We start from the raw sequence: 14,286 nt of genomic DNA, 5'->3' as shown, positions 1-14,286 counted from the left end.
TGTGCTGAAAAAGATAATTTATCCAGCTTTTATTTTTCATCTGCTCGCGTTATTATCCCGCGATTTTTTTTTCCTAAAGGGGCAGTCGCATGCAGCGGTATGCATTCCGAAACAGGTGTGGATTTCCTGGCCGATAATATTCACAACGGTGAAAAGTTCTTCAAACAACGTCATACTTTGCACGCAATTTGAACAAACGTGCGGCAAGAGGAGACGAGGGGTGCTGAGGGTATGGCGGAAGTCCCTTACCTAAAATGCGTCGAGCGTCACACGGAGTCCCTTCGAAGGAAGCAATCACTGCACGCGGAAAACAAACGCTTCGATGTTCCCGCTGTCGATGTTGTGCCGTGCAGGACGCTCGGTTGTGCAATCTCATTCGTGCTGTGTAAGTTATCATGGAAAGTCGACTTTTCCTTTGCTGACGTTGGCAATGCTTAACTGGAAGGGCAAAGGAACTTGAAAACTGGAAGTTCATACTGCGGCACACGTTGGAACACACCGGCTCAGCGGAAAAATCTTCATGGAGTATCTTCATGTTCGTCGTCCGTATGTGTTTCACTTGGTGCTTCCAGTTATAAATTAACACCTGAAGCAGGACTAACATGTAGTTTTAACCTGATGTCAGCTTATTCCCTGTAACAACATGAATAGCTCACAGACAGTTCGCAGCTTTGACGGATGATTACATTATTCGTGGATTATGAGGGAAATGCTCGTGAGTGCATACACCTTAATTGTATTATTTGGGCTATCCCTTGTTCTATCCTTGTTTAAGAGTGTATACCTCCAGACAGGTCTCTGGTTACATAAATATCTTATTTTACCCTCAGGGCTTTGCTGGGTTACAGACGGGAGCAGGGAATACGCTAGAAACTGCATTCCTGGCAATTTCGCACATTTCGAAAAGATCCAAATTACACTCTTGCTTATGGTGCTACATGCCGAAAATGCCGATACTCGACTGCACTTTTCTTCCTCCGGGGCGTCACTTTTTCCTTTTTCCTTCACCTCGTTTCCGTGTGAGATGCAAGGTATACCACCCTTTAGTTCAAGAAGAAGCCTTCCCTTGCAACATTTTTATTCGTTGGTCGAGGGAGTTCAAGTACCCGTGGAACAAAGGAAAGGAGAAGCCGCCCTGCTTTCATTGTAACCACCTGTACTTCGCCATCTACGTGACGCAATCCTGTTAAAATGCGGAAACTATCGAATTAAAATACATTGTTTGCGAGTGGTGAGGCGTGCTTTGTCAGTGATTTCCGATGGCCGATGGTTTTCATACTTTTCGTCGCGTCCTGCTCGTCTTCTTCCTCTCATGTTCTTTTCCGACGCGCCGAGACATTACAACGTGAGACTGTGGCGCTCTCTGTGATGCTTCAGCTTCAGGTACTCATCGGCGAACTACGGAATCTACCCCCTTTATTCCTCAACTTGACTGCTATTGCTGTAATACGGTACTAAATACACCGCGTAAAAAAGTATTGAAGATAGAGTACAAAATAGTCAGAAGTGAAAGTAATTTTAGTAGCGTATTAAATACTAGGAATGTGCAAATGCGAATATATGAAGTCGAATCGAAGTTTGAATGTAATGGAGGAAAACATGGCAAATACCGAGTCGAATACCGAATAGTCATGCAGAGCTTAAAATACACGCTTTTTGCATTAAAAGTTTGAAAATTTCTATCCCATGGCTCGAGTGTAATTTTTCTAGCATTAACTGTCACACGATACACACGTAATTATTGTGTGCGAAGCGCCTACTCTTTAATGTTACATGATCGTGTTTCCTGCTTTTTAAGTGAACTCATTCTGGGGTAATTATCTAATTATCAAAATTTGATGTCAGGCAGTGGCATGTTACACAGATGAGGCTGCAATCGTTTCTGAACGTCCATAGGTCCCTTGTAAAACCATCAAATTTGGCGTCCTGCCTCAGATGTGACGTGTACGTCTTTTAGCTTATTTGCTGAAGTGTATTTCTCGCCTGGGGAAGTTGCGTTGCTTCAATTTTCAACTGAAGGGGCATCTTCAAGACACCTTTTTGTTCCTGGGCATTACATAAGTGTCTTAACTTTGTAAAGAAATCCCCCACTGATTCTGCTGAGCTGCACACGGGAGGGACGCCGCCCCTTCCTGAAGCCATGTATGCACAATAAACTTGCCTTACGTTACGTTAAGCTAAACTACAATCCGTCTGTGCTAGCCCTGCAGCACTGGCAATTTCGTAAAGCTGGCTTCACATCATGTAGAGGAGGAAACATCTGGTGAAGCCCACTTTCGGGATGTTTCCGTGCTAGCGCCGCGAAGCAACTGTGGCCATGATCGGCGCACAGATGTGGACAGGTGGAGAATCAGGACAGCAGGGAGGAGTGGGGGACAGACTTTCGGGATGTGTCGTTTATATTCGGCGAATATTCAGAAAACCGAGTATTGGGTTTGGTTGGCGAGTACCGTTTTAAAACGACAGGTGCGCGAATTCAAACGAAGAAAAAGAAAGAATGGGGAAATTCCAGTGTGCTGAAAATCTGGACGCTGCGGGGAAGTGTGCTGGATGACATTTGACGAGGAAGGAGTGCATTTTGAGCACAGAGCAGAAAATACTGAAAAAAGTATTTTAAGTAATTAAAAATACCTGTCACAAAAAGTATTGAGTAGAGTACAAAAATACCGTTAAAAGTCTTGAAAATACGGTACTGAGTACGTGCTCAAGATACGCAGAAGTCTGGTCCGATGCTGCTAAGAGTGTGCAAGAAGGATCGAGACTGAAGCCTGTTTGGGTTGAGGCGTTCTGTCGAATCGGACTAGTCTGAGTCATTGTGAACGAAAGCATGACGTATTCCCACTGATATAATGCTTGAAATAGCAAAAATTTTAAGAGCATGTCGCTGAATGTGACATATTAAATGACTGGTAACAATACTTCAAGCTAGGACTACTGTTTGTCTTGGTCCCTGCACTTGCTTTGTGTTCTCATGTTGCTGCTGCTATGTCACAAGTGTTCAGAGGCATCTACACTGGCATACAGTTTGGTACGGCACCAGGGCTGTGGACCTGGTCCATCCAGTGTTACAACTGATACAACACTGTAAAAAGAAAAAAAAAAGGCTATAAAAAGGAGGCACACAGTGATCATTCATGCGCTGAGAAAGGGTAACAGCTAAGAAAGTCAGTCACTGTGTCAAACTACTGATGGCAGGGCATGGTAGGGTAATTTCATGCAGAATCGGGCAGGGTGGTCCGGTCGAGCTCTAAGGTTTTTTCGTTCTAATATATATTGAAGCCTAGTAATTAAGAAGTACACTTGCGGAGGAAATAGCTGAAAACATCTAATGGCTGTGTTTTGTAATAGTGTGCAAGCCTGACCATTTCGAGCACTGCTCTTCATCGCGCAATAGGATATATGCGAAATGAAGCGCCCTCTCTTGCCTGTCAGCGAAAATGCACTCGCGCCATTTTCTTCAGGGCAATGCTTGGAAAACATGGTTCCGCTATTCAGTGTACGCGGTTTGCGTTGCCCGTGAGTAAGTTTGATTGAATAGTGGCAGTTGAAGAACGCTTCTGTTGTTTTGCCCTTCTATGTGCAAGTGCCACTACGTTAGTAAAAGTTTGTTGTGTAGCAAGGCAACATCCGGCAGCCTTGTATAAACGACATTGCACGCTTTCTGTTCTGTTTAGTAATGAATCGTCTGAATACCACAACCTTTTGCCGTGAAGAGGGCTCTGTATATCGAAACTCTGAAGAGAGAACACAACAACTTTATTTTGTGATGATCAAGGTGCCACCGCATTGCTGCGTCAAGCTGTGCTAGCAGAGAGGAATAAAACAACAAAAAGTTGCGTATTCATGAATTGCTGTAACTGAACACTAGGAAGCGCATGAAATAGTATTCTGTAGCTGAAGCTACTATCGGACCAGCCTAGAGCTTAACGAGTAAAGTTTAACATTCTCGATTATTCAGGGTTAATACGCAGTCTCTCATACCTGCCACTTTAGAATCGGACATTTGCCGCTCGTTCATGCACCACTGATGCAGAACCTGACAGACAGACCTAATGTGATATCAGTGTTCCTGATTTGTCTCCCTTGTAAAATCACTGAACTTATGGCGAATTATGTCACAACTGTTAGGTGAATTGTCAAGTGTGATAGATTGGAATAGTGCTTTGTATATGTACCTAGTGTGCTCTCATGACGTACATCCTACTCCAAATAAACATATGCACAATAATTAGCGGTCTCTACATGTGTTCTCTACTGTGTTCCAGCCTCAAAACATCAATTTCCATCGTGTTCTGCATCTCATATTTGACCACGCATATTCCACATACGTTACACACACGCACGCATCTCCGAAAACTATTTTTCATGCACAAGGGAAAGTAAGAGAATAAATTAGTCGACCCACTATATAAGCCATAACGTGAGAATAGGATATCATCTATGAATATTTTTTAAACCTTATTTGTGTGTGTGTGTGCGTGTGTGAATTGCCTCACACCGTTAAAAGGAAAATGTTGTTACTTGTTGTAGTTGAACTACATAGAACAAAACCAGGCTTATTCCTGGTGAAGAACCATAGCATTTATGTTGATCAAATATTTATTTATTAAATAAAATAAACAAATAAATGTTGATCATGAAGTCACATGCTCGGCAACGGGTGAAATCGTGGCTTAAGAAGCACAAGCAGCAATGATAACCAGATACCTTCCAACATCTAAATCTGAAACCTCGTACTAAATCGTCTGATTATATATCACAACTACCAAGTGCAGCAGCACTATAATTGTGGCGTAGTTCCAAGGATCTCAATACATTAAGGAACAGATTGCTCGGTACACTGTGACAAATAGTATGAAAAACTCCTGTATCAAAATATTCCCCAAGGAGAAGAAATCAAATTGCACCCTACTGTGACGCAGTTAAATGCAAAGATTTATTGGACCAGGATCTCATTTAATCTTATCATCGCAAGAGCAGCTAAAACTAAACAGTGAAGTATTGCACAAAACAAAGTAAATACAAATGCCGAACGTCGATGATAAATGCCGTGTGAGATTTTGCTGAAGATGGAATCGACCGCAAAAGTGTAGCACTATTTCTGCTGTTGAGAGTAGAGTTCTGAACAGTTTGTCATTCGTACATTCCGCCGAAATGCTCGGTATTCCACCGAGGAATCGTGCTTCAAAACCGCCGTGGATTCGTTTTTAGCGGAACCCCCTCTAGCCGCGCTACAGGTCATGAGAGATCTGCCCCAGTGATGGCGGTAGGGAGCGGCGCGCTCGACAGATGGCGCTATTTCGCATATCTCCTATTTTAAGGCCTCATATCTTCGTAGGTATTAAGGCCATGCAGTATGTTTTTTTTTGTTTTTTTTTCACGCTGATTGACTATGTGCTGCCGTACTGTTTGCTGTATCTTTGAGATTCTGCGTGTGTCTCATTGTGCTCACTGCAAATACCAAATTAATTTAAAGAGTAACTTATATACTTTTAGAACAACAGCGACAACTTTATTACGAGGTGATGACTGGGGAGTTGCATCGACACTTTTAGAGTACTTTTAGAATACTTTTAGGAAATGATCGCCCGATTTCAGTTTTGCCGATATCTTCCAAGTGTTTAGAGAAAATTATTCATTCCGGATTGAATGCCTTCTTTGATAAACACCATATTCTTAATGACTTTCAACATGGCTTTAGGAGTGGACGGTCTACAGAAACTGCCTTGCTGAGACAAAAGGAACTGATCATTAATCATTTGGAATCTAAATTATTAACATTAGGTGTATTCCTTGATCTCTGGAAGACATTTGACTGTAGAAATCATAACATCCTTATTTGCAAGTTGGAACACTACGGGGTACGTGGCATAGTTTTACAGTTGTTGATATCGTATTTAGAACGGCGCAAACAACATGTGCAACTTGGACCTGACCTGTTGCCACCATTGGATAATGTTACTTGTGGCGTGCCTCAGGGGAGTGTACTGGGGCCTCTTTTGTTCATTGTGTATCTTAATGATATTGTCAGTTTGAATGTGAAATGGGAATTCGTATCGTATGCGTACGATACCAGTATATTTTTTGGTGGTGCTGATGTTGATTTGTTAATTAACACTGCAAATGACGCGTCGCCTAGCGAAATGGCTCACAGAAAGCTCCTTACGTATTAACACTAACCAAACGAAAGCTATTATTTTTCGGCAGAAAAATAAAAACATACAAGGAAGTAGCCAATTAGTATGTAACAGCACGCCACTTTTAACTGTGAGCTCTGTCAAATGCTTAGGTGTAGTTCTCAATGAATATCTATTGTGGGAGGAACATGTTGAATGTATACAAAGGAAACTATGCAATATAGTTGGCATATGTAGTAGGTATAGACATATGTTCTCCTTCCGCATTAGGTTATTACTTAATTCCCTATTTTTCTCGTATCTTAACTACTGTCACTTAATCTGGGGTACAACTTCAAGGAGTAATTTCAAACGTCTGCTAGTTCTACAAAAAAGGGTAATTCGTGTAATTGCAAATATTGGAAGTCGTGAGACTACAGAAGGTTTTTTTCAACTCTACAATATTGTAAATGTGTTTTATCTCTATGAACACAGCTTCCAGTGTTTACAGAGAAATGTTCGCAGATACTCCTCAATTTTTGAACTAATTAAACTATAACGAAATATAACTTCCTACAATATTCGCCATAAAATTAACTGGAATGTCCCGCGTGTCCGGACTACCTATGGATGCCAATCATTATCATACCGTTTACCTGTCTTTTTAGACAGTTCTTAATGTATTCCTTCTTGCTTGTAGGCTCATGCATGCTCGGATCAATTCTTTTTTCTTCCATGTCAAGTGTTTTGGAGCTGGGAACTAGTCAAGCTGGCTGTAGCTTTTTTTTTTTTTTTCAGTTTTCCCCATCAAATATGATTTGATGAAATAAACATTATGAAATTTTACAGTATTTAGTAGGGGTGTGCGAATATTCGAGTTCTCGAACTAAACCGGATATCAGTCACTCCAAGTATTCGGTTCGCGAATCGAATACCCGATATCCGAATATTTGACTCTTCGCCGCATATGAACGACACATCCCGAACTTCACCTGATGCTTCCCTCCTTGCATGAGGTGAAGCCTGCTTTACGAAATTGCCAGGACTAGCACAAACGGATTGTTGTTTAGCGTAAGGTAACGTTAGGACCAGTTTATTGTGCATACTTGGCTTGAGGGAGGGGTGGCGTCCCTCCCGTGTGCAGCTTAGTGGTGTCAGTGGAGGATTTTTTTGCCCAAGAACAAAAGTGTGTTTAAAGATGGTCCTTACGTTGAAAATATAAGCAACGCAACTTCCCCAAGCGAGACACACATACTCCAGCAAAGGGGCTAAAAGATGTACTGCAAGCGACACGGTTTTCCGAAATCAGCATCCCGTGGTCTAAACCATCTCAATTCTCCAGGTGCTTAAGGGCCATTTATTTGGAGTAAGAAACACGTGCAGCTTATGCTCCACCTCTAATAGAATATCAGAACAACATGTTCGAGGAAAATCAAGGAAATATAGGCTGCAGAACTACTGACAGGCGATTTCAGACAACTGCCAGCCAAACGCCAGCAGTACACGACAAAGCTCAGGCAGGATGCCAATTTGTAAGTGACCTACGGATGTTCAGAAACAACTGCAGCCTCATATGTGTAACGTGCCGCTGCCTGACATCAAATTTGGAATCAAGATTATTACTTCAGTATGTGCTCACCTGAAGACTAGGAAGCTCTATCACGTAACAATGAATAATAGGGGCTTCCCACAGAAGAATTACGTGTGTCTCGTGTGACAGTTAATGGCAGAAAAATTACACTAAAGCCATAGGCTAGAAATTTCGTGCTTTTGGTGCAAAAAGCATGTATTGTAAAGTTTGCATGACTGATCTATATCCAACCCCATATAGGAGATTTTTTCGTCCATCAGATTCGATATTCGATTCGACTTTAAAAATTTGGATTCGCACACCCCTAGAAGATAATACTCTACTCATATTACTTTCAGTTTTGAATATTTTGTACTCTCTCTTGAGTACTTCTTACGCGAAGTATTTAGTATCTTATTACAGAAATAGCTGTAAATGGATGTGTGGAGGAGGGATATTCCAGGGTTCGCCGAAGAGTGTCTGAAGCTGAAGCATCCAGTAAAGCGCTTCCGCACGCGCTTCACAGAGGGCGCACCGGTCTCACATTGTACTCTCTCAGATCATCGGCAAAGAGCGTGAGAGGAAGAAGACGAGCAGGACGCGAGGAAAAGTATGGAAACCATCGGTCCATCCGAGATCATCGACAAAGCACACCTAACTATTTTCAAGCAATAACAAAAGAAAACTTTGCCACAGGTGGACCCGACAGGTAGTGGAAACCGGTGGATGGGAACCCGGTTTCCAGAATGTGTAGTTTAATGTTGTGAAAATTGCTTCGACTATGCATACGTGCCAAACTCCTTACGGGAAGCGGAAGCATATGTTTCACGACTCGAAAAGCCGCCAAGTACTTGCACTATGTTTAGATTATGACGTTCTATATTTTTCTACGTGCTATTTATTTATTATTATTATCGCACTAGCAAAGTGGATGGAAACCTGAAATGGAAAACGTATAATGCGAGCCACCTACTGGCACTACTGAGACGCCGCCGGACCACAACCATATTTTCCTGTGCGTCGGTTGTTTTAATGACATGCGATTTCAAACTATAGTACGAGGGTAGTTCAAAACGTGCTAAGCGTCACCCAGAAAGAAGAGCCATAACTTAACGTCTTTGTTGTTGTAACACACTAGCAGTTGCTATACAAATAGAAAGAACTAATTCACATTTCTGTTTTAATTTGTGTGCACGTGAGACCCATACAAAGGTGAAGGGTAGTGCGATAAATACGACGGGTGTTCAAGTCAAACCGGGACTTTCTGTCTCCCGAGTGTACAAATGGCTCGCGTTACTTCTTTTTCGTCATTTTCACACACGACAGGCCTCCGCGTTCACCACGTGGTGGTCCAAATTTTGTGCAAAACAGAAGACACGTGCTGGACAAGATGGCCGACAACGAGGTGAGCGCGCACATCGAACAGCCAATTTTCATGAAGTTTCTCGTGAATGAAGGTGTAAAGTCATCTGAAATTCACAGGAGACTTCAGGCTCAGTATGGCCACGATACACTTAGCCGCAGCAAAGCGTTTGAGTGGTGCAAACGGTTCCGAGACGGCCGGACATCAGTGTAGGACGATCCTGGCCGGGCGGCGCAGAGGCCAGTGTCAGAGTTCCTGAGAACATGCCTGATCCAGCGCCTGATCCTCAAGGACCGACAGATAACATGCCTCGAACTGGCTCGAAAGACGAACCTTTCTGTGGGAACGTTGATTACTATCATTCATGAACACCTCCAGTTTCGGAAAGTTAGTGCCCGCTGGGTCCCGAGGAAGCTCTCCGTGTTTGACCGACAGAGAAGACTGGAAATCTCTGGAAAGACCTCAATTCCCACCTACGTGGTCGCCATTTTGAAAACAATGAGGTCATATGTGCTGCATAGGAGTTTTTGGAGGACCAGGACGCCACCTTTTTCCGTGATGGGATTGCAATGCTTGAGCATCTTTGAGCTAAGTGCATTGATTTCAAGGGGTCTATGTAGAAAAACTGTGAAAAAAAAAACGATGAAAGATGAAAGTCGCTGAAAAGGTTAGCCATCTGTAAGAGTCGAACCCACATCTTCTGGAGTACCGATCCAGGGGGCTTAATCGCTTCATCGTCGTTACAGTCGTTACAAGCTAACGAGTGGCGGGAAATTCAAAAAGGCGGGCGGGAAATTTAAAAAGGTGGGCACGTGATAAAACACGTGCACAGCGCTCTTCGCGCGATACGTGAAGGCCGTGGTATACGTCACGCGCAATGTGTCACGTGCCCACCTTTTTGAATTTCCCGCCACTCGTTAGCTTGTAACGACCGTAACGACGATGAAGCGATTAAGCCCCCAGGGCTCTACCAATTGAGCTAAGCTAACACACCTCCCCAGCGACTTCCATGGGTGCGTCATCAGAAGGGACAAACCAGCCACTCTCTCTCACTCACCCTCCTTTCACTCTTAGATTTTTGCTCACTCATACACACATTCATACGACGGGATCGACGCAAGCGGCAACTGTTGAACATGGGAGAACTGATGTCCTGAGGCTGGAACAACATAGAAAGAACAAATATGTGCACCCATGACCCTTGACCATTCAGATGACCCATGACCCTTCAGATGACGCACTTATGGAAGTCGCTGGGGAGCTGTGCTAGCTTAGCTCAATTGGTATAGCCCTGGACCGGTAATCCAGAAGATGTAGATTCGAGTCCTACAGCTGGCTAACCTTTTCGGTGACTTTCATCTTTCATCGTTAATTTCTTAGGCAAATTGAGGCTTTGTATGTATTTGTCCTTTCTATGTTGTTGCAGCCTCAGAACATCAATTCTCTCATGTGAAAAACTGTCTTGTTTCCGCCACTCCTTCTGAATGAGGCCTATAACTTTTTGAACGACACTCGTATTCCGAAGCAGACGCAGACAGACGACGTAAGGGATAGGTTTGATAGGTGCGGGTGAATTATTACAATCTCGATTACACTCCCTGTGGATGTAAGAACTGCTGTTTTCAATAAAAGGTCCGACCGTCTGCGTGGTATCGTTCTTTTTCAGACCCTCTCCGTGCTGCTCTCGTTTCGTCGTGAACTTGTTCTGACTAGCCAAATGAATGTGTTGTGACTGACACGACAAACAGGTCTGGAGAGGAAGTAGCTTTTTAATGTGTCGAATGGTCCTAAAGCCAGAGCCGAACTAACTGCTCTCGCGCCGGTTGCGCGTAGCTTAAAACAAAGGCGCGGGAGGAGAATTGGCAATGGTGCTGCCACATCACTCCCCCTCCCCCATGAAAATAAAAAAAAAACGTCAGAAGCCTGGGCGGTAAGAACGGCGTAGAATGGAGCTCCAAGAAACCGTTTTGGGAGGAACGAGAGCAGGGGTAGTAGTCTTTGCGACGCCTTGCGGATGGGTGGGGGTGTCAGGGCCCAGGTCTCCTGGCAGGGTGAAAGTGGCCAATGACGACGCGTCGACGTGGGCCGGTTTGAGACGGTAGAGAGATACTGTGTCCGGGCGGCCCTGGATGGACAGCCGGTACCACTTAGGGTGCCGTTCCATGACGAGGTAGGGGCCGTCGTAGTGTGGTTGTAACGCGCGTTGCACGGAGTCGCGCCGAACGAAAACGTGCGTTGACGTCGCAAGGTCCGGGGCGACGAACGTATGACTTCGTAGATGATGGCGGGTCGGGGAGGGCCGGATTCGAGACATGGTTGCACGAAGCTTTGCAAGAAAAGAAGATGCATCCGCCAGATCGGGAGAAGCGGCAGGCTCGAAGAATTCGGATGGAAGCCGAAGTGGAGTGGGGCCGGAGCTGAAGAAGGAAGTGCAGTCTGGGAAACGGCGTAATGGAACGCTGGATTCGCAAGGGCTGGCGAAGGGGCCTGTCTAGGAACCTGAGGCGGCGCTGGCCGGGCGACGGCTAGGGTAGGAGGAGATACTGGAGCGGGAGGTGTTCCGGTAGCCATCCTACCGAAAAAATTCTGTGCCGCAAAGGTTCAGAAGTCGTCCAGATCACGTTCGGGTCACCAGTTGTTGTGACTGACACGACAAACAGGTCTGGAGAAGAAGTAGCCTTTTAATTTGTCGAATGGTCCTAAAGCCAGAGCCGAACTAACTGCTCTTGCGCCGGTGGCGCGTAGCTTAAAATAAAGGCGCGGGACGAGAATTGGCAATGGTGCTGCCACAAATGTTTTGTCTGTTTGTCAGACGGATACATCAAGCTTGTGTTCATTTCCTTGTTTCATACATATCAATTTTAAGACCTATATTAGTCACAGCACACTCAACTTCTGCCAAACCCCTGTGCGAACCCAACTAAAGCTCGAATGTTCGTGGAATGTGTCCGTCGAATGTCCGTCGTTGTGTCGTTTCGAACCACAGGTTCCCAAAAAGTTCGCGACATCTCTATTTTTAATGCAGCAACGTCTGCTCGGCTGCATCATAGTTGTCTCATCCTGTTAGTCCCAAGCACCTACAGACACCTACAGGCCCCTACACAGCCCAAGTCAAGCACCTACACAGCCCCCTTGAGCCCACCGCCTACACGATGTGCAATAAAACCACACAGAACCCGGTGCTATTTCCCTCAATCGTCATTTGCAAAGAAGGCACCGCCAGTCTGATGCGTCGCTGGTCACTCGTGTTTGAGTGCAGTTCCGCTTTGCTTGAAATATCCTAGGACACAGGATATTTGCTGGAAAATCCCAGTCAATATGCAAGAAAATGAATATCCGAGAAACAAGCATAAGGCCACCTAATAGTTGACTTATCAGTCTCTAAATTACATGAAATTTAATTTAAACTTAATTGCATTTAAATTACATTAAGATGTCGCGTCTTGCCTCGTGGGTATCACCGGATGCATTAATTTTCAAGTTAGACAACGGATTACCAAATTGCCCATATTTTGCATATATCTAGATGAATGAGTAAAAAATAGGATGTGGACTTACATTGACAGAATAAACCTGCGATACGCTGCTGCACAGCTAACATGAAAAAGGACTACAGAAAATCACGCCTCTTTGCCGGTCTCTACATTCCAACAGAAGTAATCGATTCCTTTTCTTTTTTTTCACTTCAACGCAAACACCAATTCTTGCGTGCAATAAAGCGGACATGCGGAGGCACCTATGAGTAACGTTTCACACGCATGGAGCAACCCGTCTCTGAGACAGGCGTCGTCGAGAAAAAATGTCGCATCTTGCCCCGTGTCTCATGTCGCCCCACACTCTTAAATTTAAAACACCCTTTAGGGTGTAATCCGGGTGTAATTGGGGTGTAAACTAATTTTTACTCCCAAATTACACCAGCTCGAAGAAACATCCTCGGATGAGGCGTGTTAAATGGGTGTAATAATAACTTAACACCTTATTTACAACATTCATCGAGCTTGGGTGTAGAAGAGGCGTAAAATGGGTGTAGCGGGCATAGAGCTTTGTACATGAACTGTATTTCTTTTGAAAGCACAATGATATGCTTCATGCTCCTTACAGATGCATACAATTGGGCACCTCGCTCGAAATTTTGAATCTACACTCTAAATCGTGTGACGAACATGTGTCGGTTAAAAAAGTTCCCTCAGAAAGTACAGCCGGTACATAGCCGTAACCGTCTGGAAACAGCCGTAACAGTTATCAAAGAGCAAGCACGACGATCCCTATCGTCAAATATGTGTGCCCCGTTGAATAATATGTGTGCCTACTGAGCCGTGTACTCGTGTGCCGGCTGAATATGTGTGCCTTCGCTGGAGAGTACTACGTACTCATAGGTACGAGTACGTTGTTGCGCGCTCCGCCCGTGAGAAGTGACGTACCACCACGTATTTTACCGCAGTGCATTCGCCGTTGCGTTCCTGCCTGTTGTGTGCGTTGCAACCTCGCCTTTGAGAAGGATGACAACCTTGCTTTTAGGTACAGGCTTAATGTTTGCTTAAGGTAAGTCAACCTGGCTGTGATGCAACGTACGACGGCTGCGTTTTACACGTGCTTAACAATCGAAGTACATTCTGTTGCAGACGGTGGACGCATTGCAAATGGCGGCAGGAGAGGATCGGCTGCATAGGTGAAGCGATGATGTACATTACAAGCGAGGTTAATTGTATTCTTTCTTATAGGTGACCGTAGGACTGTATCGATTGCGAGGAGGTGAGTTACAAAATGGAGTACTAGTCCAGCATTAACGTTGGAACAATACCAGCGTGATATTCACTTCGTCTTCCTTACAGGTTGTTTCCTGTCTCAACGGCCACACATACGCGTGCATCTGCTACTGCACACATACTGCTGCTGCTGCTTTGCAACTGCTTCTCACATGGAATTGGTGTCTGTTGCCACTTGTTGGACAATTGTTCCTCGGCCATTTCGTTTGAGGAACCGTCGTGATCGTCACTAAGGATCTTCATTGAGCTTTGCAGTGCCAGCCTGTTCGAAGTTTCGAAGGATTGCGTTTTCGTCATTTGGAGGACTGCCTGGTGCATCGGATCATCGGGTGGGTTTTGTGTCCGTGCAACGTGTGCTCCATATGTGTGTGTTGGGATTAGTGAACCGCGTATGCTTTCCATTCGACAAACGATGATGTACTGGATGCAATTTAAGGGTATGTGCAAGGCAATAAAATTTGGTGTTTCATG

The 14,286-nt window shown here is 44.5% G+C and overlaps 1 protein-coding gene and 1 long non-coding RNA gene across 3 annotated transcripts in view; both read left to right on the top strand.

Annotated features, from left to right (window-relative positions):
* The window catches only part of LOC135393015 (uncharacterized), a 126,055-nt gene that overhangs the window by 85,797 nt on the left and 25,972 nt on the right, over positions 1 to 14,286 (top strand). The gene's annotated exons all lie outside the window — the stretch shown is intronic.
* Positions 13,683 to 13,914, top strand: LOC135393014 (uncharacterized). Its single transcript, XR_010422378.1, has 3 exons — positions 13,683 to 13,718; positions 13,771 to 13,801; positions 13,882 to 13,914. It is a non-coding gene; the product is annotated as an uncharacterized LOC135393014 (long non-coding RNA).

The sequence above is a fragment of the Ornithodoros turicata genome, chromosome 4 (genome assembly GCF_037126465.1).
Source record: "Ornithodoros turicata isolate Travis chromosome 4, ASM3712646v1, whole genome shotgun sequence".
NCBI lineage: Eukaryota > Metazoa > Arthropoda > Arachnida > Ixodida > Argasidae > Ornithodoros > Ornithodoros turicata.
The sequence above is the reverse complement of the archived record's forward strand: the minus strand, read 5'-3'. Positions and strand labels throughout refer to the sequence as shown.